We start from the raw sequence: 27,003 nt of genomic DNA, 5'->3' as shown, positions 1-27,003 counted from the left end.
GATAAACTGAATTAAGCAAGGAGACAAATACAAGCAAGACAGCCTAGTGCTTAAGGCAACTGCAGTTTCACCGTGTGATTCGCGGTTCGAAATCCGGTGAAGCCTTTGATAACAATACGAAATTGCCTGACGATGAATTTGTGGCGATTTTCTAAATGGTACCATCGCAATATGTCAGTAAATGTTTCTTCTGTTCTTTTCAAAACATAATAATTAATATTCAATTATTATAAGCCAGTGTTAAGCTCATGAATTCTTAATAATAAGAATAAATTGAACACAGCATTAAAACAAGCAAACATAAATATGTAAAACTGAGCCCGAGTTTACAAAAGCTTCTTATTCGCAACGAAAAAGAAACTTTGGAAAACAAATCTATATACACACAAAATTAAAAGATGCGAATGTGATGTGTGACGATTTTTGTGAATATCTCGATCCTTGCGCCACCGACCGTCGATTTTTTTTCATATGCAGCTTTCTATTCATGTATGTATTATTTTTTCCAAATATGAGCCAAATCGGACCACAAATAAAAGTTTTGTGAATATCTATATTCATGCGCCACCTAGCGGCGATCTTTTTTCTTAGGTCGCTTTATATTCATGTATGTATTATGTGTTCCAAATATGAGACAAATCGGACCACAAATACGATTTTTTTGAATATCTCGAACCTTGCGCCACCTAGCGGCGATCTTTTTTCATAGGTCGCTTTCTATTCATGCATGTATTATGTGTTCCAAATACGAGCCAAATCGGGCAACAAATACGATTTTTGTGAATATCTCGATCCTTGCGCCACCTAGCGGCGATTTTTTTCACAGGTCGCTTTCCATTGTCAATTTCCATGTATTACGCGTTCCAAATATGAGCCAAGTCGGATCACAAATACGATTTTTACAAATATCTCGATCCTTGTGCCACCTAGCGTCGGTTTTTTTCATATGTCGCTTTGTATTCATGTATGTATTATGTGTTCCAAATATGAGCCAAGTCGGACCACAAATAAAAGTTTTGTGAATATCTATATCCTTGCGCCACCTAGCGGCGATCTTTTTTCATAGGTCGCTTTCTATTCATGTATGTATTATGTGTTCCAAATATGAGCCAAATCGGACCACAAATACGATTTTTGTGAATATCTCGATCCTTGTGCCACCTAGCGGCGATCTTTTTTCATAGGATGCTTTCTATTCATGTATGTATTATGTGTTCCAAATATGAGCCAAATCGGACAACAAATACGATTTTTTTTAATATCTCGATCCTTACGCCACCTAGCGTCGCTTTCTATTCATGTATGTATTATGTGTTCCAAATACGAGCCAAATCGGACCACAAATACGATTTTTGTGAATATCTCGATGCTTGTGCCACCTAGCGGCGATTTTTTTTTTCATAAATCGCTTTCCATTCTTGTACGTATTATGTGTTCCAAATATGAGCCAAATCGGATCACAAATACGATTTTTGCGAATATCTCGATCCTTGCGCCACCTAGTGGCGATCTTTTTTCATAGGTCGCTTTCTATTCATGTATGTATTATGTGTTCCAAATATGAGCCAAATCGGACCACAAATACGATTTTTTTGAATATCTCGAACCTTACGCCACCTAGGGGCGATCTTTCTTCATAGGTCACTTTCTATTCATGTATGTATTATGTGTTCCAAATATGAGCCAAATCGGACCACAAATACGATTTTTTTGAATATCTCGAACCTTACGCCACCTAGCGGCGATCTTTTTTCATAGGTCACTTTCTATTCATGTATGTATTATGTGTCCCAAATATGAGCCACATCGAACCACAAATACGAGTTTTGTGAATATCTCGATCCTTGCGCCACCTACCGTAGATTTTTTTCACATCTCGCTTTCTATTCATGTATGTATTATTTCTTCCAAATATGAGCCAAATCGGAACACAAATACAAGTTTTGTGAATATCTATATCCTTGCGCCACCTAGTGGCAATCTTTTTTCATAGGTCGCTTTCTATTCATGTATGTATTATGGGTTCCAAATATGAGCCACATCGAACCACATATGTATACGATTTTTGTGAATATCTCGATCCTTGCGCCACCGACCGTCGATTTTTTTTCATATGTAGCTTTCTATTCATGTATGTATTATTTGTTCCAAATATAAGCCAAACCGGACCACAAATACAAGTTTTGTGAATATCTATATCCTTGCGCCACCTAGTGGCGATCTTTTTTCATTGGTCGCTTTCTATTCATGTATGTATTATGTGTTCCAAATATGAGCCAAATCGGACCACAAATAAAAGTTTTGTGAATATCTATATTCATGCGCCACCTAGCGGCGATCTTTTTTCATAGGTCGCTTTATATTCATGTATGTATTATGTGTTCCAAATATGAGCCAAATCGGACCACAAATACGATTTTTTTGAATATCTCGAACCTTGCGCCACCTAGCGGCGATTTTTTTTCATAGGTCGCTTTCTATTCGTGCATGTATTATGTATTCCAAATACGAGCCAAATCGGGCCACAAATACGATTTTTGTGAATATCTCGATCCTTGCGCCACCTAGCGGCAATTTTTTTCACCGGTCGCTTTCCATTGTCAATTTCCATGTATTACGCGTTCCAACTATGAGCCAAATCGGATCACAAATACGATTTTTACAAATATCTCGATCCTTGCGCCACCTAGCGTCGGTTTTTTTCATATGTCGCTTTGTATTCATGTATGTATTATGTGTTCCAAATATGAGCCAAGTCGGACCACAAATAAAAGTTTTGTGAATATCTATATCCTTGCGCCACCTAGCGGCGATCTTTTTTCATAGGTCGCTTTCTATTCATGTATGTATTATGTGTTCCAAATATGAGCCAAATCGGACCACAAATACGATTTTTATGAATATATCGATCCTTGCGCCACCTAGCGGCGATCTTTTTCATAGGTTGCTTTCTATTCATGTATGTATTATGTGTTCCAAATATGAGCCAAATCGGACAACAAATACGATTTTTTTTAATATCTCGATCCTTACGCAACCTAGCGTCGCTTTCTATTCATGTATGTATTATGTGTTCCAAATACGAGCCAAATCGGACCACAAATACGATTTTTTTGAATATCTTGATCCTTGTGCCACCTAGCGGCGATTTTTTTTTTTTTTATAAATCGCTTTCCATTCTTGTACGTATTATGTGTTCCAAATCGGATCACAAATACGATTTTTGCGAATATCTCGATCCTTGCGCCACCTACCGGCGATTTTTCCCATATGTCGCTTTCCATTCTTGTATGTGTTATGTGTTCCAAATGAGCCAAATCGGACCACAAATAGGATTTTTGTGAATATATCGATACTTGCGCCACCTAGCGGCGATTTTTTTCTTATTATTGCATTGTCATCGGGTTGTGAACTATATTCCAAGTTTCAAATTAATAGAGGCAGAATGTCTCAGTTATGTTATTAGTGTAGAAACAAAATAAACTGAATAAAGCAAGGAGACAAATACAAGCAAGATAGCCTAATGGTTAAGGCAACTGCAGTTTCACCATGCGATTCGCGGTTCGAATCTCGGTGAAAACTTTGATAACATTACGAAATTGCCTGACGCTGAATTTGTGGCGATTATTTAAATGGTACCATCTCAATATGCCAGTAAATGTTTCTTCCTTTCCTTTAAGTTTCTCTTAGAAAAACATAATAATTGAATATTCAATTACTATAAGCCGGTGTTAAGCTCATGAATTCTTAATAATATGTATAAATTGAACACACCATTAAAACAAACAAGCATAAATATGTAAAACTGAGCCCGAGTTTATAGAGCTTCTCATTCGCAACGAAAAAGAAACTTTACAAAAACAAATCTCCATATACACAAAATTAATAGAGGCAGAATGTCTCAGTTCTGTTGTTAGTGTAGAAATAAGATAAACTGAATTAAGCAAGGGGACATATACAAGCAGGATAGCCTACTGGTTAATACAACTGCAGTTTCACCGTGTGATTTGCGGTTCGAATCTCGGTGAAACCTTTGATACCATTACGAAATTGCCTGACTATAAATTTGGGGCGATTTTCGAAATGGTACCATCGCAGCATGCCAACAAATGTTTCTTCCTTTCTTTTCAGTTTCTCTTAGAATTCTTAATAATAATTATAAATTGAACACAGCATTAAAACAAACAAACACAAATATGTAAAACTGAGCCCGGGTTTACAAAAGCTTCTTATTCGCAACGAAAAAGAAACTTTGGAAAACAAATCTACATACACACAAAATTAAAAGAGGCAGAATGTCTCAGTTGTGCTGTTAGTGTAACAAATAAGATAAACTGAATTAAGCAAGGAGCCAAATACAAGCAGGATAGCCTAGTGGTTAATACAACTGCAGTTTCACCGTGTGTTTTGCGGTTCGAATTTCGGTGGAACGTTTGATAACATTACGAAATTGCTTGACGATGAATTTGTGCCGATTTTCGAAATGGTACCATCGCAGTATGCCAGTAAATGTTTCTTCCTTTCTTTTCAGTTTCTCTTAGAAAAACATAATAATTGAATATTCAATTATTATAAGCCGGTGTTAAGCTCATGAATTCTTAATAATAAGAATTATCTGAACACGCCATTAAAACAAACAAACATAAATATGTAAGATTGAGCCCGCGTTTACAAAAGCTTCTCATTCGCTACGAAAAAGAAACTTTACAAAAACAAATCTACATACACATAAAATTAATAGAGGCAGAATGTCTCAGTTGTGTTGTTAATGTAGAAATAAGATAAACTGAAATAAGCAAGGAGACAAATACAAGCAGGATAGCGTAGTGGTTAAGGCAACTGAAGTTTCACCTCGTGATTTGCGGTTCGAATCTCGGTGAAACCTTTGATAACATTACGAAATTGCCTGACGATGAATTTGTGGCGATTTTCGAAATGGTGCCATCTCAATATGAAAGTAAATGTTTCTTCCTTTCCTTTCAGTTTCTCTTAGAAAAACATAATAATTGAATATTTAACTATTATAAGCCGATGTTAATGAATTCTTAATAATAAGTATAAATTGAACACACCATTAAAACAAACAAACATAAATATGTAAAACTGAGCACGAGTTTACAAAAGCTTCTCATTCGCAACGAAAAAGAAACTTTGCAAAAACCAATCTACATAAAAAAAATAAATGTAAGGCGCGATAACCTCCGAAGAGATCTAAGGCCGAGCTTCTCTTCCAATTTGCGTCGTGCTCCTCTTGATTTTCCCTACAAATTGGCCGGACGGGACCTACATGTTTTTTGCCGACTCCGAACGGCATCTGCATGACAGATGAGTTTTCACTGAGAGCTTTTCATGGCAGAAATACACCCGGAGCGCTTGCCGAACACTGCCGAGGGGCGACCCCGTTTAGAAAAATTTTCTTCTAATTGAAAACCGTTATTTCTTAAATTTTGATGTTGCTTTGCCCGGGGTGCGAACCCAGGGCATACGGTGTGATAGGCGGAGCATGCTATCATCCCACCACGGTGGCCGCCAACCAATCTACATATACACAAAATTAATAGAGGCAGAATGTCTCAGTTGTGTTGTGACGATGAATTTGTGGCTATTTTCGAAATGGTACCATCGCAATATGTCAGTAAATGTTTCTTCCTTTCTTTTCAGTTTCTCTTAGAAAAACATAATAATTGAATATTCAATTATTATAAACCGGTGTTAAGCTCATGAATTCTTAATAATAAGTATTATCTGAACACACCATTAAAACATACAAACATAAATATGTAAACTGTGCCCGAGTTTACAAAGCTTCTCATTCGCAACGAGAAAGAAACTTTACAAAAAAAAATCTACATACACACAAAATTAATAGATTAACTGAGCACGAGCTTACAAAAGCTTCTCGTTCGCAACGAAAAAGAAACTTACAAAAACCAATGTACATATACACAAAATTAATAAAGGCAGAATGTCTCAGTTGTGTTGTTAGTGTAGAAATAAGATAAACTGAATTAAGCACGGAGACAAATACGAGCAGGATAGCGTAGTGGTTAAGGCAACTGCAGTTTCACCGTGCGATTCGCGGTTCGAATCTCGATGAAGCCTTTGATAACAATACGAAATTGCCTGACGATGAATTTGTGGCGATTTTCTAAATGGTACCATCGCAATATGTCAGTAAATATTTCTTCTGTTCTTTTCAGTTTCCTTTGAAAAACATAAAAATTAATATTCAATTATTATAAGCCGGTGTTAAGCTCATGAATTCTTAATAATAAGTATTATTTGAACGACATTAAAACAAACAAACATAAATATGTAAAACTGAGCCCGCGTTTATAAAAGTTTCTTATTCGCAACGAAAAAGAAACTTTACAAAAACAAATCTACATACACACAAAATTAATAGAGGCAGAATGGCTCAGTTGTGCTGTTTGTGTAGAAATAAGTAAAACTGAATTAAGCAAGGAGACAAATATAAGCAGGATAGCCTAGTGGTTAATGCAACTGCAGTTTTACCGTGTGATTCGCGGTTCGAATCTCGGTGAAACCTTTCATAATCTTACGAAATTGCCATCGCATTATGTCAGTAAATGTTTCTTCCTTTCTTTTCAGTTTCTCTTAGAAAATCATAATAATTGAATATTCAGTTATTATAAGCCGGTGTTAAGCTCATGAATTCTTAATAGTAATTATAAATTGAACACACCATTAAAACAAACAAACAGAAATATGTAAAACTGAGCCCTAGTCTAAAAAAGCTTCTCATTTGCAACGAAAACGAAACTTTACAAAAACAAATCTACATGCACACAAAATTAATATTGTTAGTATAGAAATAAGATAAACTGAATTAAGCAAGGAGACAAATACAAGCAGGATAGCCTAGTGGTTAAGGCAACTGCAGTTTCACCGTGCGATTCGCGGTTCGAATCTCGGTGAAACCTTTGATAACATTACGAAATTTCCTGAAGATGAATTTGTGGCGATTTTCGACCATCGCAATATGCCAATAAATGTTTTTTCCTTTCTTTCCATTTTCTCTTAGAAAAACATAATAATTAATATTCAATTATTATAAGCCAGTGTTAAGCTCATGAATTCTTAATAATAAGAATAAATTGAACACAGCATTAAAACAAGCAAACATAAATATGTAAAACTGAGCCCGAGTTTACAAAAGCTTCTTATTCGCAACGAAAAAGAAACTTTGGAAAACAAATCTATATACACACAAAATTAAAAGATGCGAATGTCTCAGTTGTGCTGTTAGTGTAACAAATAAGATAAACTGAATTAAGCAAGGAGCCAATTACAAGCAGGATAGCCTAGTGGTTAATGCAACTACAGTTTCACCGAGTGATTTGCGGTTCGAATCTCGGTGAAACCTTTGATAACATTACAAAATTGCCTGACGATGAATTTGTGGCGATTTCCGAAATGGTACCATCGCAATATGCCAGTAAATGTTTCTTCCTTTCTTTTCAGTTTCTCTAAGAAAAACATAATAATTGAATATTCAATTATTATAAGCCGGTGTTAAGCTCATGAAATCTTAATAATAAGTATTATCTGAACACACCATTAAAACAAACAAACATAAATATGTAAACCTGAGCACGCGTTTACAAAAGTTTCTTATTCGCAACGAAAAAGAAATTTTACAAAAACAAATCTACATACATACAAAATTAATAGAGGCAGAATGTCTCAGTTGTGCTGTTAGTGTAGAAATAAGTAAAACTGAATTAAGAAAGGAGACAAATATAAGCAGAATAGCCTAGTGGTTAAGGCAACTGCAGTTTCACCGTGTGATTCGCGGTTCGAATCTCTTTGAAACCTTTGATAACCTTACGAATTTGCCTGAAGATGAATTTGGGGCGATTTTCGAAATGGCACCATCGCATTATGCCAGTAAATGTTTCTTCCTCTCTTTTCAGTTTCTCTTAGAAAAACATAATAATTGAATATTCGATTATTATAAGCCGATGATAAGCTCATGAATTCTTAATAATAAGTATTATCTGAACACACCATTGAAACAAACAAACATAAATACGTAAAACTGAGCCCGCGTTTACAAAAGCTTCTCATTCGCTACGATAAAGAAACTTTACAAAAACAAATCTACATACACATAAAATTAATAGAGGCACGATGTCTCAGTTGTGTTGTTAATGTAGAAATAAGATAAACTGAATTAAGCAAGGAGGCAAATACAAGCAGGATAGGGTAGTGGTTAAGGCAACTGCAGTTTCACCGTGTGATTCGCGGTTCGAATCTCGGTGAAACCTTTGATAACCTTACGAAATTGCCTAAAGACGAATTTTGGGCCATTTTCGAAATGGCACCGTCGCATTATGCCAGAAAATGTTTCTTCCTTTCTTTTCAGTTTCTCTTAGAAAATTATAATAATTGAATATTCAGTTATTATAAGCCGGTATTAAGCTCATGAATTCTTAATAATAAGAATAAATTGAACACACCATTAAAACAAACAAACAGAAATATGTAAAACTGAGCCCGAGTTTACAAAAGCTTCTCATTGACAACGAAAAATAAACTTTACAAAAACAAATCAACATACACACAAAATTAATATAGGAAGAATGTCTCAGTTGTGTTGTTAGTGTAGAAATAAGATGACCTGAATTAAGCGAGACAAATACAAGCAGGATAGCCTAGTGGTTAAGGCAACTGCAGTTTCACCGTGCGATTCGCGGTTCAAATCTCGGTGAAACCTTTGATAACATTACGAAATTGCCTGAAGATGAATTTGTGGCGATTTCCGAAATGGTACCATCGCACTATGCCAGTAAGTGTTTCTTCCTTTCTTTTAATTTTCTATTAGAAAAACATAATAATTGAATATTCAATTATTACAAGCCGGTGTTAAGCTCATGAATTCTTAATAATAAGTATAAATTGAACACACCGTTAAAACAATCAAACATAAATATGTAAAACTGAACCCGAATTTACAAAAGCTTCTCATTCGTAACGAAAAAGAAAATTTACAAAAACAAATCTACATACACACAAAATTAATAGAGGCAGAATGTCTCAGTTGTGTTATTAGTGTGGAAATAATATAAACTGAATAAAGCAAGGAGACAAATACAAGCAAGATAGCCTGGTGGTTAAAGCAACTGCAGTTTCACCATGTGATTCGCGGTTCGAAATTCGGTGAAGCCTTAGATAACATTACGAAATTGCCTCACGATGCATTTGAGGCGATTTTCGAAATGGTACCATCGCAATATGCCAGTAAATGTCTCCTCTCTTCTTTTTAGTTTCTCTTAGAAAAACATAATAATTGAATATTCAATTATTATAAGCCGGTGTTAAGCTCATGAATTCTTAATAATAAGTATAAATTAAACACAGCATTAAAACAAACAAACATTAATATGTAAAACTGAGCCCGAGTTTACAAAAGCTTCTTATTCGCAATGAAAAAGAAACTTTGCAAAACAAGTCTACATACACACAAAGTTAAAAGAGGCAGAATGTCTCAGTTGTGCTGTTAGTGTAACAAATAAGATAAACCCAATTAAGCAAAGAGCCAAATACAAGCAGGATAGCCTACAGAGTCACCGTGTGATTTGCGGTTCGAATCCGGTGAAATCTTTGATAACATTACGAAATTGCCTGACGATGAAATCGTGGCGAGTTTCGAAATGGTACCATCGCAATATGCCAGTAAATGTTTCTTCCTTTCTTTTCAGTTTCTCTTAGAAAAACATAATAATTGAATATTCAATTATTATAAGCCGGTGTTAAGCTCATGAATTCTTAATAATAAGTATAATCTGAACACACCATTAAAACAAACAAACATAAATATGTAAAACTGAGCCCGCGTTTACAAAAGCTTCTCATTCGCTACGGAAAAGAAACTTTACATACACAAATCTACATACACATAAAATTAATAGAGACAGAATGTCTCAGTTGTGTTGTTAATGTAGAAATAAGATAAACTGATTTAAGCAAGGAGACAAATACAAGCAGGATAGCGTAGTGGTTAAGGCAACTGCAATTTCACCGTGTGATTCGAGGTTCGAATCTCTGTGAAACCTTTGATAACATTACGAAATTGCCTGACAGTAAATTGTTGAGGATTTTCGAAATGGTACCATCGCAACTTGCCAGTAAATGTTTCTTCCTTTCTTTGCAGTTTCTGTTAGAAAAAAATTATGATTGTAAATTCAATTATTATAAGCCGGTATTAAGCTCATGAATTCTTAATAATAATTATAAATTGAACACAACATTAAAACAAAGAAACATAAATATGTAAAACTGAGCACGAATTTACAAAAGCTTCTCATTCGCAACGAAAAAAATTTACAAAAACAAATCTACACACACAAAATTAATAGAGGCAGAATATCTCAGTTGTGTTGTTAGTGTAGAAATAAGATAAACTGAATTAAGCAAGGAGACAAATAAAAGCAGGATAACCTAGTGGTTAAGGCAACTGCAGTTTCATCGTGTGATTCGCGGTTCGAATCTCGGTGAAACCTTTGATAACATTACGAAATTGCCTGACGATAAATTTGTGGCGATTTTCGAAATGGTATCATCGCAACATGCCAGTAAATGTTTCTTCCTTTATTTTCAGTTTCTCTTAGAAAAACATTATAATTGAATATTCAATTATTATAAGCCGGTATTAAGTTCATGAATTCTTAATAATAAATAATTATAAATTGAAAACGCCATTAAAACAAAAAAACATAAATATGTAAAACTGAGCACGAGTTTACAAGAGCTTCTAATTCGCAACGAAAAAGAAACTTTACAAAAACCAATCTACATATACACAAAATTAATAAAGGCAGAATGTCTCAGTTGTGTTGTTAGTGTAGAAATAAGATAAGCTGAATTAAGCAAGGAGACAAATACAAGCAGGATAACCTAGTGGTTAAGGCAACTACAGTTTCACCGTGTGATTCGTGGTTCGAATCTCGGTTAAACCTTTGATAACATTACGAAATTGCCTGACGATTAATTTGTGGAGATTTTCGAAATGGTACCATTGTAATATGCAAGTAAATGTTTCTTCCTTTCTTTTCAGTTTCTCTTAGAAAAACATAATTGAATATTCAATTATTATAAGCCGGTGCTAAGTTCATGAATTCTTAATAATAAGTATAAATTGAACACACCATTAAAACAAACAAATATAAATATGTAAAACTGAGCACGAGTTTACAAAGCTTCTAGAAATAAGATTAACTGAATTAAGCAAGGAGACAAATACAAGCAGGATAGCCTAGTGGTTAAGGCAACTGCAGTTTCATCGTGTGATTCGCGGTTCGAATCTCGGTGAAACCTTTGATAACATTACGAATTTGCCTGACGATAAATTTGTGGCGATTTTCGAAATGGTACCGTCGCAACATGCCAGTAAATGTTTCTTCCTTTTTCTTTTCAGTTTCTCTTAGAAAAACAGTATAATTGAATATTCAATTATTATAAGCCGGTATTAAGTTCATGAATTCTTAATAATAATTATACATTGAACACGCCATTAAAACAAACAAACATAAATATGTAAAACTGAGCACGAGTTTACAAGAGCTTCTCATTCGCAACGAAAAAGGAACTTTACAAAAACCAATCTACATATACACAAAATTAATAATGGCAGAATGTCTCAGTTGTGTTGTTAGTGTAGAAATAAGATAAGCTGAATTTAGCAAGGAGACAAATACAAGCAGGATAACCTAGTAGTTAAGGCAACTGCAGTTTCACCGTGTGATTCGCGGTTCGAGTCTCGGTGAAATCTTTGATAACATTACGAAATTTCCTGACGATGAATTTGTGGCGATTTTCGAAATGGTACCATTGTAATATGCAAGTAAATGTTTCTTCCTTTCTTTTCAGTTTCTCTTAGAAAAACATTATAATTGAATATTCAATTATTATAAGCCGGTGTTAAGCTCACGAATTCTTAATAACAAGTATAAATTGAGCACACCATTAAAACAAAGAAACGTAAATATGTAAAACTGAATCCGAGATTACAAAAGCTTCTCATTCATAAAGAAAAAAATATTTTACAAAAACAAATCTACATACACACAAAATTAGTAGAGGCAGAATGTCTCAGTTGTGTTGTTAGTATAGAAATAAGATAAACTGAATTAAGCAAGGAGACAAATACAAGCAGGATATACTAGTGGTTAAGGCAACTGCAGTTTCACTGTGTGATTCGCGGTTCGAATCTCGGTGAAACCTTTGTTAACATTACGAAATTGCCTTACGATGAATTTGTGGAGATTTTCGAAGTGGTACCATCGCCAGTAAATGTTCCTTGTTTTCTTTTCAGTTTCCCTTAGAAGAACATAATAATTTAATATTCAATTATTATAAGTCGGTGTTAAGCTCATGAATTCTTAATAATAAGTATAAATTGAACACACCATTAAAACAAACAAACATATATATGTAAAACTGAGCCCGAATTTACAAAAGTTCTCATTCGCAATGAAAATGAAACTTTACAAAAGCAAATGTACATACACACAAACTTAATAGAGGCAGAATGTCTCAGTTGTGTTGTTGGTGTATAAATAAGATAAACTGAATTAAGCAAGGAGACAAATACAAGCAGGATAGCCTAGTGGTTAAGGCAACTGCAGTTTCACCGTGTGATTCGCGGTTCCAATCTCGGTGAAACCTTTGATAACATTAAGAAATTGGCTGACGATGAATTTGTGACTATTTTCGAAATGGTACCATCGCAATATGCCAGTAAATGTTTCTTCGCTTCTTTTCAGTTTCTCTTAGAAAAACATAATAATTAAATATATTTTTTCAAATTAATTAAAATAAACGGTTTACAACTTTTTAATGAAAAAATATGTTCAAATTAGTTTTTTGCAAAGCAAATTTTCCTTTTATCGTTTTAAATTTTTAGGCAAAAGTAAACCACTTTACAACATATTTAAAAAATAAATGTAAGGCGCGATAACCTCCGAAGAGATCTAAGGCCGAGCTTCTCTTCCAATTTGCGTCGTGCTCCTCTTGATTTTTCCCTACAAATTGGCCGGACGGGACCTACATGTTTTATGCCGACTCCGAACGGCATCTGCAAGGCAGATGAGTTTTCACTGAGAGCTTTTCATGGCAGAAATACAATCGGAGCGCTTGCCAGACACTGCCGAGGGGCGACCCCGCTTAGAAAAATTTTCTTCTAATTGAAAAATCTTATTTCTAAAATTTTGATGTTGCTTTGCCCGGGAGTTGAACCCAGGGCATACGGTGTGATAGGCGGAGCACGCTACCATCACACCACGGTGGCCGCTGCACAACATATTTACTTTTATCAAAAAAGAAAAAAATTGTCCCTTTATCGTTCTCATATTTTAAGCTTTGCTGGTTCATGGGATTGAGAAGTGAATAGGGGAGTAGGGTTGGGAATGATAAAAAAGAATTTGTGGATAGGGAGGGAAGGTGTGTTTAAAAAAAGGATTGAAATCAATAAACTTTTTGAATACTCATTTAAAAGTGCATCATTTGCTTTTACTGTAATATAATACATAGTTTTAAAAATTACTATCGAAACTAAATTAAACATGATTTCTTTTTGAGCACGGTTCTTAAGGAACCTGAATAGCCATCCATTCACTTTTGTGTTCAATCATTTAGGTATTGTCTTACAATTTCTATTCAAAGATCCAACCAAATATTGGCCACAATTCCATTAGCAAAGAGATTCCATAAGATGTAACGAACCCCGAATGTCGGGTTTATAGCTGGAGTATAACTCGGCGAATAGGTTCGCCTATACAATAAAAGATGTTAGTTAAACGTTACACAAAAAATTATGATTTATTTCTAATCCTTCGAAAAATACGTATGTGATTATAATATGTTTAATCACCGAGTGTTTTACACGCCTCGGTGGTATGCCTGGTGAATATACACGACTCGGCGGTATACCTATCATAAACAGCTGAAGTTCGACACCACCAGCTGCTCCGTAGTGGATGTTCTTGATTGTTCTTGAATTTGCCGCTCCTTTTATACGATTTTTGAGTCGGCTTCCGTTGCTTTACAATAAAAGTTCTGGTAACTAAGCATGTGTGTTCGCTATCGTTTGACAATTCCATTTCTCCTTGTTCGCTTATCCACACGCTGTGCATAATTATGTGAGTTCTTACACTCTGCGATAAAAGTTTTCATCTCCTATATATAATTTAATATGTATTATCATTTTAACTTTTTTAAATTGTATGTATGATTGTAGTATATTTAATTCAAAATGTATGTACATATATGTGTAACTAAATTCATTTCATGCCAAATATATATAAATTATTATAATTCAGTTTATAATTTTAATATGAAATTGTATTATCTACAATGAAAAATCAAAATTTGTGGAGGCCCCGAAAGCTTCACAAAGACCTCTGAAATATATTGATTCTTTTTTTTTAAACTGAAGCAATCAAAAATCCAAATCTTCACTTAACGTTTTCCCCTTTTATTTTGCAAAAGCACAGCGACTTCTTTAGTGGTTCTGTACCTTGAAAGTGGGCATAATAAATAGAGAAACCGGCACGCTGAAGTACTCTGCTATCATGTGTTAGTGTTTTAGGCAATTGCTTTCGAAGAGTTGTCGCACAGTGACTAGCGCCATTGTTCGTTACATATTGTAAATGTCGGCACCGATGCTGACTCCAGCATAAATGTTACGAAAACGTTTATTGTAGCTGATGATAATAAGGTGCGTTTTGAAATACTTATTATAAGACAAAGCGGCATCAATTGGGACTTTGAGGTTCATCGGAAGTTGGTGTCGGTAATCTGCAGATTTTAGAAACCGACCGCATTGATTGATAATCCTTTATCAAAACCAGCTCCCCCACTGATAAATTTGGTTATTGTTGTCTGCACTTAGTTCAAACCTGAAGATGAGAGAGCCAATCCGTGGACAACCTTGTCCAAATTGTGTGGACAAACATTTATTTGCAGCCGACGTTTCCGGTAGAGATAGCAAAGCATCCCCTATTAACAAACGTTCAGGAGTGAGCACCAACAGGTTATCGGGATCTGAGGCTAATGGGCATAATGGCCTCGAATTAAAACCGTTGATAGCTGTTCATATGTAAATCGCGTTCCACCGACGGCTCTTTTTAAGTGGTATTGAATGGACTTAACATGGGCTTTGAGGAATGAGGTTGAATGAAATGCCATTGAATATGTTGCTCAGTTAGTTTGGGAATTACTTCACGTTCAAAATCATTTCGAAATTTTTGGTAATTGGTTTTGAGAAAGGCTTTTGCACCAATGAAGTTAGTGCCACAGTTACTATAAATGTCGTGACAAAGTCCACGTCGTCCAATAAATCACTGTAAAGCCCATAAAAAATGTTCGGTAGACAGGCTGGTGATTGCTTTTAATTGCACCGCCTTTGTGGCCAGGCATATGAGTATGGCAATGTAACCTTTATATACCATGTTACCTCGATACTTGGGCAATTTCAATTCAATGGCACTGGTGCAGTCGATTCCAGTTGCTATAAATGCGCATTAAGGGAGATTAACTCGTTGAGTAGGCAAGTCTCGCATTAATTGCGCCAATGGCTGGATTTTTACGAAAGCACGCGATGCAAAAGCGAAGTTTATTACGCACTGTTTTTTGGCCATGCATTATCCAAAACTGCCGTCGAATGTATGCTAGATAATTGCGTGCCACCATGTAAAGTAGTTTGATGAGCGAAGTTAATGAAGAGTTTTGTGAAGTGATGATTGTTTGTTAAAATAACAGGATGCTTTTAATCGTATGGCAGATTGGCATGTTTTAAGCAGCCGCGAACGCGAAGAACTTTATTGGCGTCTATGAGTGGTGTTAAACTTATTAGTGGGCTATTGGTAGACAAGTTGGTATTCGATATGTTACATCGCATTTCATCTCCAAAGGCAATACGATAGAGACTTTGTTGCAGTTCGTTAGTTGTGAGCGGTCCGTGATTTTTGTCCCCAACATGAGGTTTGCGGAGACTATGAAAAAATCGACGAAGCCAAGCTGTTACATGTACAAGTTGGCTGTAAGAAGAATATCGCAACTAAGCAGGCCCTTGCCACCAAGCGTCCTATTGTTGCAGCTGAGTTGTGGTTAAAACCTTTTTGCGCAGTCGGCCGGAGTATCTTGAGTTTTTACATTACGCCATTGACTTGGCAAGCTAATTGACAAAATTTTAGAAACGGGATTCGCCACGTATATTTTCCATGTATTAATATCACCCGCGATCCCATATAGAATGATAGTTTCATCAGTTCAATAATATGTTGCGATTTCACCACAGCGCTGTTGTAAACGTTTTCGTGCCCACTTGGCAATGGTTGTGGCTAACACCTCTCCACATAGATCGACTCGTGGAATTGTAATTGGATTCCTTGGTGCCACTTTGAATTTAGACGTAATCATATGGGTATTAATCCCACCTTGCAGGTATTGTATTCGTAAATATACGACCGCTGCATACGCAACGGATGAGCCATCGCAGAAGGCATGTAATTACAATGAATTAATGTTTAAAGTGTAGTTAAGCCATTGAGGTATTGAAATCTCTTCTACATGAGTAAGTTCAGCAACAAAATTGCGCCAAGCGATTGCCACTGAGGACGGTAGCTCTTCGTCCCATTCCAGAGCAGTCTGTTTTCCCTCGTGGCGCGTCAATTTCAATGTCCAGATTTCCTTTAAGATTATCTTTTCAGCAATAGTTATTGGACTTAAGAATCCGAGTGGGTCAAATATTCGTTCTATAAGGCCTAACACCGATCGTTTTGTCGCTAGTTGCAAAATTGGAAAATTTAAGGAAAACGTAAGGAAGTCGTTATTGGGCTGCCAGTGCAATCAAAGAGTTTTAATGGTTTGGTCTTCGTTGAGTTGACAAATTGAACTAAACGAATTATGTTCCACGGGGATGGATTGCTGAATAAGTGGATTGTGCATTTGTATGGCTTTAGCGACGGTGTCGCTGCCACTAAGTACATCGTTTACGTAAACATCATTTAGAAAAATATTCTCGGTGAGGGGGATACGCTCTTTCTCATCGCGCGCGATTTGGTGAACAACCCTTATTGCAGTATATGGAGCTGATGTCGTGCCGAAGGTAACCGTGGTGAGGCGGTATTCTTGTACTTGTCCATCCATAGTTCGCCAAAGAATTCGTTGGTAATGCACATCATCTTGGTGTCTGTCAAATCATCGGTATATCTTTTGGATGCCAGCTATGAAAACAAATTTGTGTACACGACAATTAGGAATAAGTGCAGGTAAGTCATTTTGCAATGGTGAACTAAAATAAAAAAAAAAAATGGTGAACTAATGAACAACAAATCATTCAACGAACGGTCATTTGAAGTTTTTGACGGAACGTCATAAACGATTCGAATATTCGTGGTGGAGTTATCCATCATGAGTACTGCGTGATGTGGTAAGACGCAGGAGCTAAACTTAGGCTTATTTGTTTCAGTCAGCGAAAAATGTTGTACTTCGCTGGAATGAACTGGTTTCCAGTGAAAGTAGTTGTCTATACCATCTGCGTATTGAGAACGGAATGTTTCGTCGCGCTGAAATTTGCGCTCTAGTTGTAAAAACCGAATGAGTGCAATTTGTCTGAATCTTCTTAAAGTTTGATTTGAGAAGTTTGAGAACCAGGTACTTTCCATTAGCGTGTCTCACATGAGATTTACACAAAAAAGTCCTCGCACCACTTGTCTTGCTCTGCCATTGTGTTGTGACCAAGCACTTGTTCGCTGTCGTAGAATCTAGAAGTTGAATGTTAGTATGATGGCAGTGCACCTTGATGGTAGACGGGGGGAAAATAGATTTGACTAGCAAAAACCAACCGAGGTGGTGTTTTGAGCTTTCGGCTGATTAAATGCATCGATCCTCATTTCCGGTAATAAGATTGGCGCAATTATGTCAGCGCCAAGAATGAGCTTAGGCTGATAATATAAGGAGTCTGTCAGAGTGAGACCTTGAATAGGTTCCATTTCTTGTGGAAAGCAGTGCCCACTTGGTAGTTCCGTGGTGAGATGAGTCAGCACGTAATCGCTTTCGATAAGAACAGCAAAATTTTCGTCGATATAAGAATGTGTAGTGAAGCTAACTACAAATTTCCACTGGCTCAGTGCACTAAGACACACTCCACAGACACCTACGGAAGTAGGATGGCGCTGAAGGCCTAAGCATTGAGCTGCATTCTCAGAAATAAGTGTTCTTTCCAAACTTTGATCTATAGGAGCATAAATGGTAGAGGATTAATTTTTGGCTTCGTTACTTAGTGAAACTAAAGCCGTAGCCAAAAGAACCTGTTTGGAGAAATGACCACCAGATAGATTAGAGTAGACCTGTACAGAATTCTCTGTTAAAGCTGCGTGTGTGTGAGTAACACGTTTTGTATCTAGGGTTGGTGTGGACGTAAGGCCTACCTGACCTTGGGTTGAAGCCGATGCTGGTGTGAAAAACTGGGCGTATTGAGCTGTTGTTGTTGTTGTTGTATTGGCTTGGGAAGTTCGTCGAAAATGTAGTAATGTGTTGTGACGCTGACCACATTGTACGCAGTTTTTGCTGCTTTTGCATTGTGATTATGCATGAGACTTACTCAAACAGTTGAGACACAGCTTAGTGTTGTTGACAGTGCTATTTTTCAAAGAAATCTTTGTTTGTGCTTGTCCACAAAGAGCACAGAGATGTTGTGAAGATTGATGGTCTTTAGTAGCTGCGTGGTGTGATTTTACATTATGTACCGTACGCGCAGATAATTTTGATTTCCGAAGATAAATAGTCTTAACATTTCACAGTGGACGTGTGGATGTGGCATTAAAAGTTAAAGTACGGTTTTCGATTGCATCGACCATAAAGAGACGATTGGTTACAAAGTCTTAACAGGCAGAGTGTGTTTCAACTGTTTCTGGTAGTTTGGTTGTTAAGTAATGTGCAATCCAATGATCGCATTCCACAATTGGAAATTTAAGCCGTTTAAATTCATTGACACTCACGTTCGCTACATTAATTAGGGTCGTCATGTCGTCTGGTTTTTCTTTAACGAAAACTGGTAAATTGTACAACGTATTCATATAATGGGAAAATATTATACGCAAATTATTATAACGTTTTATTAACAATTCCCATTCCGTGGTATACTTTTTATGCAGCAGCGATGTTAGCAGATCATACACGTCGACTTCTGCGTGTTTATACAAAGAAAAATATTGTGACTGCGGCAGCTATATTGTCTATGGCCATGAACAGCGGTTAAGAGATATAGATTTTTTTTTTGGAACTGTTGAATTTTTATTTCATTTCACAGTATATTCTGCTGATTGTTGACGGGATTCCCCTCATAGGCTATCATAAATTGTGTAGTATTGCAGAAAATACTATTGTAAATGGGGTCCGTTTTGTATACTCCCACTAAATGCCAATAATAAAAGTTTGTATATCCACTATTTATTTTAATTTTTAGTACACCACTAGTAATATAAAGTACGTGGTCGCTGCTTGCTTTCTTGACACTGACTTTACTAGTATAGTTGCAGGACAATGCAAACCGCAAACTTCTGTATGATGTGTGTGTGTGTATTTGAAATATACAGATGAGCACGAACACCAGTAGTTGGCGAGAACCCGTGGAACGGCGAATGAATTTAAAGTGGGCATCGGCACGCTGAAGTACTCTGATAGCATGCGTTAGTTGTTTATGCAATTGCTTTCGAAAGGTTGTCGCACAGTGACCAGCGTACAATAAGTATTTTTGGGAGATAATTTTTTTCTTCTTTTTTTTACAAATTCACGAACAGGTCAACCTCGTCTTGTATAGTTTGATGTTATTTCGAGTTCCGAAAGGTAAATAAGTTTTTCTCAATCTGTAAACTTTGTTCTTATAGTCTTCCTTCACTCTTTGTTTGCCATCTTTATAGCACTTTTTGTTTTATTAAATATTAAAAATTTTCATAATTTTGGGAAAAATGTTTTATTTTTCATTCTTTTCTACCTTTCTACCTTTTTTTCTTTTTAAATATCGAAATATTCAGGCGGGCTTTTTGTTACTTATATCAAACCGACGCACAACCGATCTGCTCCCGCTCAAACATAAAAAAGACCAGCAGTATCGCTACTAGGATTACCGTCAAAAGCATAGAATGATATTTCGATTCAGAGGCGAGCTTTGCGGTTTCATAACTCGCGCTCACAACTTTTAGCTTTACAATTTCTGTAAAAGAAAATAAGTTAAAGTTCGTAGAGGCCTGTGCCTAAAGGCAAAAAGGTTAATGACGTTGCCAAACGACTCGCATACACTGCATGGTATTCGCCGACCTACGGAAGAATATTCGGCCAGCCTATCTTCGCTTTCATATCGCTAATTGAATAATTCCTTGAATTCCTCAACCTTGATACCAGGATAAGAAAATTGTGTTAACCATTCTGACGAAGCTCCTTTCATGCAGTATTCAATGCCATAGTAAGGCCACTGCTTTCAAGCGGCTTTTCGAATACAATTATATCAGCAGTGATACACTTGTAGTCTAATGGTTAAATTTAGGTAGTTTAACCAACCAATTTTTCTGTTGTGTACGAGTTGATTCCCGTAGCGTTTTTGAAAGCTCTAATTCAATTCGATTCTGCATCTCGAGGAGTACACGCCTTTGCTCTTCAGAAAATGTAGGAGCTCGGATATGTCCCGCGTCTGATGAGTGAATTAATTTAGATCAAAATTGTTAGGTTAATTGGTGTTCTCCATTTGTATTTGGCCTGAGCAACTGATTTCTCAGCGTTTGCTGTACCCTTGTAAACCTTAACAAGTAGCGCAACGCACTCAAAATTTACACATACACACAAATATAAGTAACGTCCATTTTACGAAAATAAAAAAATAAAAATAAAAAAACGAAATAGGAAAATCTTTAATAAAATTCAAGCTAAATTTATCTTTGATATTGATACAAAGATTGAAGTATACTAATGCGATGCAACTCTGCTCTTCCTACTGTTCTTCATTGCCCTTGATTCGGCTTCCTTCTCGCACTGAAAAACCGAGTATTAGACTAAAACCATAGTGAAATAGTTATTCAACTCTGGAGATGATAGGAATGGAGGTAAGTTTCTTAGAGTTGAATTTTAGCTTACCAAAAAACTTTGTGTGAGCATGGTTGCACTTGCAACTAAAAATAAGAAATAACTTAAAGAATAATTTGCTTTTTATGCACAATTTTTTTTAATAAATACATAAATATGTGATCAACCATATAATTTGATATGAAATATATATGGAAACCTCATAATTTATAAATTCGAAGCGTGCCTGAGCTGCAGTCGCGTCAATTTATATATTGATAGTCAGGCTGCGATTAAGGCAATAATCTCACACAGTACTTCATCAAGAATTCTGGAAAGCAAAGAAGCATTGGAAAAACTTCGCTCAGGCCGGACCATACATTTTTACTGGGCTCCCTGACATAAGGGGATAGAAGGTAATGAAAAGGCCGTCGAATTGGCTAAGGAGGGTGCAACCCTCGCTGAGTCAACGATAGATGTCCTAATCCGTTTGGGAGAAATAAAAAGGAGACAGGAGTTGCATATGATTCATCAAGCAGGAAAGGCGTGAATAAAAGCGCGCGGCTGAAAAATTTCTAAGATCATTTGCAAGGCCTACGATATTAGACTCACAAAGTTGCTCATATCTCTGAAGAAAGAAGACTTAAGGCTCACGGTGGGCATACTGACTGGACACTGCCTTCTGGCGTCACATGCTTATAAGTTAGGCCTGTTCAGTAACAGCAAGTGTAAAAAGTGTGAGCTGCAGGAAGAAGCATCAACGTTCTGTGTTCATGTGCTGCGTTCGCCAGGTCAAGGCTCCAGTTATTAGGGGCGATAAACCAATATTACTAAAATAAAGCTAAGAATCTGATAAACTTTTGATTCTGATCATTACGTTAACGGCGGAATAGTCATTAAAGAAAGCGAAAATTCTTAAGTTCTGTGCGTTATTAAGTACACAAAAGTGGTGTAAACAATAAAGTTACAGCAGGTGATGTACCAACATTCAAAAAATAAAGTGTTTTTGTATACAAATAAACATTAAAGTGAAATTTTCAATTTGTATTGTGCTAAAATATATTTTGCTTGTTCAGTTCGACATATATATACATATATATATATGTATGTAACAGTGAAAACAGAAAAATAAAAGAGAATGGAGGTGTGCGATAAATGCGACAAAAAAATAAAGGGGGAGACAGGTGTACGATGTGAGGGTGTGTGTGGTAAAGTGTATCACAAAACAATTGCATGTGCATCTATGGACGAATATAGCATGAAGTGCTTGCAAGGCTGCCAATTTTTAAGATTTATGTGCGATGGTTGTATGACATATATCTCCAATGTAGATGATGCCCTCAGAGAAATACTTTCTATTTCAGAAATTAACAAAGTAAATTTAAGGGAGCAAAAGGGTGAACTTGAAAAAATGTTGAATTAACACAAAAGGGAGATAAGCGCATCCATAACGCACAGCGAAAGAGAGATGAAAAGAATTGTGGATAATATAAACAGGGTGAACACGGAAAAATTAGAGTTGATTAAACATGTAGAGAGTCTTTGCAAAGCAAACAAAGAAATGCTTAACAAGATCAATACCCCAAATGAAGCGTTTAATAAGCAAAAGGAGGAAATTATAAGAGAGGTTAAAAAGGTTGCAAACCAAAATAAATCTGTTGCTGCTAAGGAAATTAATTCATATGCCAATATTACTAAGGGAATTCCTCCAATAGTAATTAAACCCAAGGTTAAACAAGCATTAGAGAAAACAAAAACGGACTTGAATAAAATAGATCCATTCAATTTGAATATAGGTAGGGTACAAAATAGAAACAATGGTACAATAATTATTAGTGCGAAGTCAGCCAGTGATAAGGATAAAATTAAGTACACTCTAACAGAAAGGCTAGATAAAAGTAAATACAACATAGCTGAACCGAAAATATATTTTCCTAAAATCATGGTGACTAAAATTAGTACTGAGCATCCTGCAGAGGAAATATTTGGTAAGATCACCAACCAAAATGAGTTTTTGCGAGATGCTAAAATGAAATGTGTAAGGAGTTATTAAATCAAGGAAAGAAAACAGAGCCTCATATATCAATTGAGATTGAGCACAAATACTATAAGACGAATGCAAGAAAATCAATATTGGTTGGGACCGCTGTCCAGTTTACGATGCTCAACCGGTAAAAAGATGTTTTAAATGCTTAGGGTTTAACCATATAGCGACTACTTGTACACTTAAACAGAGGTGTAGTAAATGCAGCGGGGAACATAAAGTCTAAGACTGTACAGAGAGTGCACCCCTAAATAAATGTGGTAATTGCATAGATAGTAATAATCGGTTAGGTTTAAATATTAATACAGAACACAACATCATGAGTTATGGATGCCCAGTTTATTTAAGGAAACTGAAGCTGGAAAGACAACGCGTGGGCTTTTGGCCACCAAAACTAGCTAATCGGGGGATAAACGCTTTTAACTTACAGTGCATTTACCTAAATATTTGTAGTTTTCTAGCCAACAAAGCTGAACTCGAAAGAATTATAGAAGAGTTAGATCCGGACATCGTTCTATGTTCAGAAGCATGTATAACACCGGATGTTAGTGATGCGGAAATAAACATTCCTTATTATACAATGGTTCGTTGCGATTCTCATAGTAGACACACAGGAGGTGTAGTCTTAGGATTAAAAAAGGTATCGAGTACAAAGTCAGGTATAATAGATCTATTGATTTAAATGTTTGGTGCGCTATAATTAAATTAAAAAAGTTCGACATTAAATGGCAAATAGGTCTGTTGTACCATTCTCCAAGCTCTAGTGATATCGAATTTTTAAATCACTTGGAAGCAATACTTTATGAGGAACTGGAGAGTGGTACAAACTCCTTGTTAATTGGGGATTTTAACATTAACATGAATGTTAATACCGCAACAAGTTCTAAGCTCAATGAGATATTTTCACGTAGCGCGATGAGGCAAATGGTGAATTTCAATACAAGGATTGCAGAGAGGTCCCAAACGAGAATAGATCTATTATATGCAAATGCTGATGTACTGTCCTGTACTAATCTTGAAAATCACAGAATTTCTGATCACGAAACCATTTCATTTGCTTTAAAAGTGTGTAATTCAAATCCTCTGCGGAGAATGATACCCACAAAGTGTTGGAAGCATTATTCTGCTGATAACCTCATTTACTTATTAAGAAACTATGACTTCAGCGTATTAAAAAATATGCATCTCAATGACTCGGTTGAATATATAAATACCTGCTTATCATACTGCATGGGTTTATTAACATCAGAACAAGACAGTATAGTGAGGTTGAGAAATAAGTGGTACGATCATGAACTGACCGAAATTAACAAATTAAAAATCCAATTGCACTCACAAGCCAGAAGATCTGGTGAATTTTCGGAATATAATACCGTTACGAAGTATTATAAGAAACTAATCAAAATTATAAAATATTAAGTATATGGAGAAAAATATCGCCTTAAATTCTTCTGATAGGAAATTAATGTGGAAACACCTCAAGCAAGCAGTAAACTTAACTGAGGTGCGTGACAATATCCTGACAGTGATTGTAAATGGTATAAGATATGAAACACCCGAGGATATAGCTCAAGCATTGAATTCCTTCTTTGTTGATAGTATTGGTGACTTAAATCGAGAAATCGAAACTTTTGATAGTGGCGACAGTGTGCAATACACGATTAGCACATATCTGGAATTCCAAGAATTTACGGTTGATGATGTCATATTGGTAGCTAAAAGGTTAAAAGATAAAATCGGAGGAACAAATTTACTATCAGAAGGAGTAATTAAGGATTCGGTGTCATACATGGGACATTTCTATGCGGATATAATAAATAAATCATTAGTAGAGGGAATAGTGCCCGACGCATGGAAAATATCAACAATAGTGCCAATAAAGAAGGTAAAAAATTCATTAAAGGCAGAAGATCTGAGACCGATCAACACGTTGCCGAATATCGAAAAAATTCTAGAAACAGTAGCAGATCAGCTCATAAGTTACTTGGAAATAAATAAAATACTAATTAAAGAACAATCCGGTTTCAGAGAAGGCCACTCTTGTGAAACGGCTTTAAATTATGTAATATCGAGTTGGAAAGAAGAACTAAATCAAAAGAAAAGTATACTTGCGGTTTTTATCGACTTAAAGAGAGCATTTGAAACTATAGACAGAAATATAATGATTAAAAAATTAGAAAAAATTGGAATTAGGGGCAACGAACTGCAATGGTCTCAGAGCTTTTTAGGTAACCGAAGACAAAAAACAGCCATTGAGTTGGTTGTCTCGGATGAGGTATTGACAGGAATTGGATTCCCACAAGGATCGGTTTTGGCACCGGTCCTATTTAACATATATATAAATGATATATCTTCGGCGCTAAAACATAGTAAAATAAGGCTGTTTGCGGATGACGCATTGCTCGAAGTAAGTGAAATTGATATCATGTTAGCTAGGAGAAAAATGCAGGTACACTTGAACACCCTATACAGGTGGCTTTGTAGCAATAAGCTTAAACTGAATGTTAATAAAACCCATTTTATGGTCATATCTATAGCGATGAATAAGGAATCTTGTAATATCGAGCTAAAAATAATGAACTAAAACATTAACGAAGTTAAAACTTTCAAGTACTTAGGGGTTCAGATTGATAATAAATTAAAATTTAATGATCATATTGATTATATAGTTGCCAAAATAGGCAAGAAAATTGGTTTTTGCAAGAGGTCATGCAAATTTATCAGTATAAAATTCAAACTGAAAGTGTATAAATCCATCATAGAGCCGCATCTCATATATTGTCCCACAATATTTCTTATGGCCAATGTAACTCAGGTAGATAAGCTACAAATTATGCAAAATAAAGCTATGACATTTATATTAAACATGAGGTATGATACTCCCATTAATAACATGATAGAAGCACTAAACTGGTTGAGTATAAAACAGCTCATATTCTACCACAGTATGAAATTTGTATTTAATATTAAGCACGGTAAATTACCAACATACCTCAGCGAAAAGCTTAGATATGTAAATGATGAAGCATTCATACGTAATCAGAGAAAACAATAATTTTAGATTACCTCTTTTCAAAACAGAAGTGGACAAGCAAAATATATTTTATAAGGGCCCGAAATATTTCAATGAACTTCCTAATCACATAAAAAGTAGTAATAACTTCAATGCTTTTAAAAAAAGTTTATTGGAGCATTGTAAAACCCTTCCAATAAGATAAAGTTTTTTTTCTTTTATTTTTTACATGATATACCGATACTGGAGCGCGAAAAGGGAATGGTAATATTGGTAGCAGCAAAATACAATGCACCCGGCCCTAAGGAAAAGAAAATCAGTCGCCACCTGTAACTCCAGACAGTTCCAACAACAAATTTCGCTATTTTCAGCCTATATTTACTGTTGCTGATCGGAATCACTCGCATTCCGACAGCATTAATATAACAATAAAATTATATGATGTGTAACCAAAATAAGGTCAAACAAAAGATGGAGCAGGAGGGATTGGAAACACGACCTTTTCAACCTCCCATTATATTTTGAGCTGTGCTGATCGGAATCTTCATGCATTCCGACAGCGTCTTTACTAAACAAAGTTGAGGGGTGATTGGGTCCACTTTATTTTCAATTTCCAACATCCAAAGACATGTTTAGCTGTGTTGATCGGAGACCAATACACCCCGAAAGCTTAAAATACAAATATAATTGAAAAATATAAGTTCCAAATTTTGTTGCCTTAAGCTGGGAGCCCTGGAGGATTGGAAACGCGTCCTTTCCAAGCTTCCTTAAATGAGTGGCTCCCAGACTCGTCCGTTTGTCACGCCAGTAAATATGCTGATCGGATTCACATGGCATTCCAACAGCATATTCAATAGAAATAAAT

General features: G+C 35.8%; 1 protein-coding gene across 7 annotated transcripts in view; it reads left to right on the top strand.

Moving 5' to 3' along the window:
* The window catches only part of LOC137240117 (neurotrimin-like), a 2,444,277-nt gene that overhangs the window by 1,759,183 nt on the left and 658,091 nt on the right, over positions 1 to 27,003 (top strand). The window lies entirely within an intron of this gene.

Source organism: Eurosta solidaginis, chromosome 2, assembly GCF_040869045.1.
Source record: "Eurosta solidaginis isolate ZX-2024a chromosome 2, ASM4086904v1, whole genome shotgun sequence".
Lineage (NCBI taxonomy): Eukaryota > Metazoa > Arthropoda > Insecta > Diptera > Tephritidae > Eurosta > Eurosta solidaginis.
Note: the sequence above shows the minus strand (reverse complement) of the source record. Positions and strands in the feature narration are given on the sequence as shown.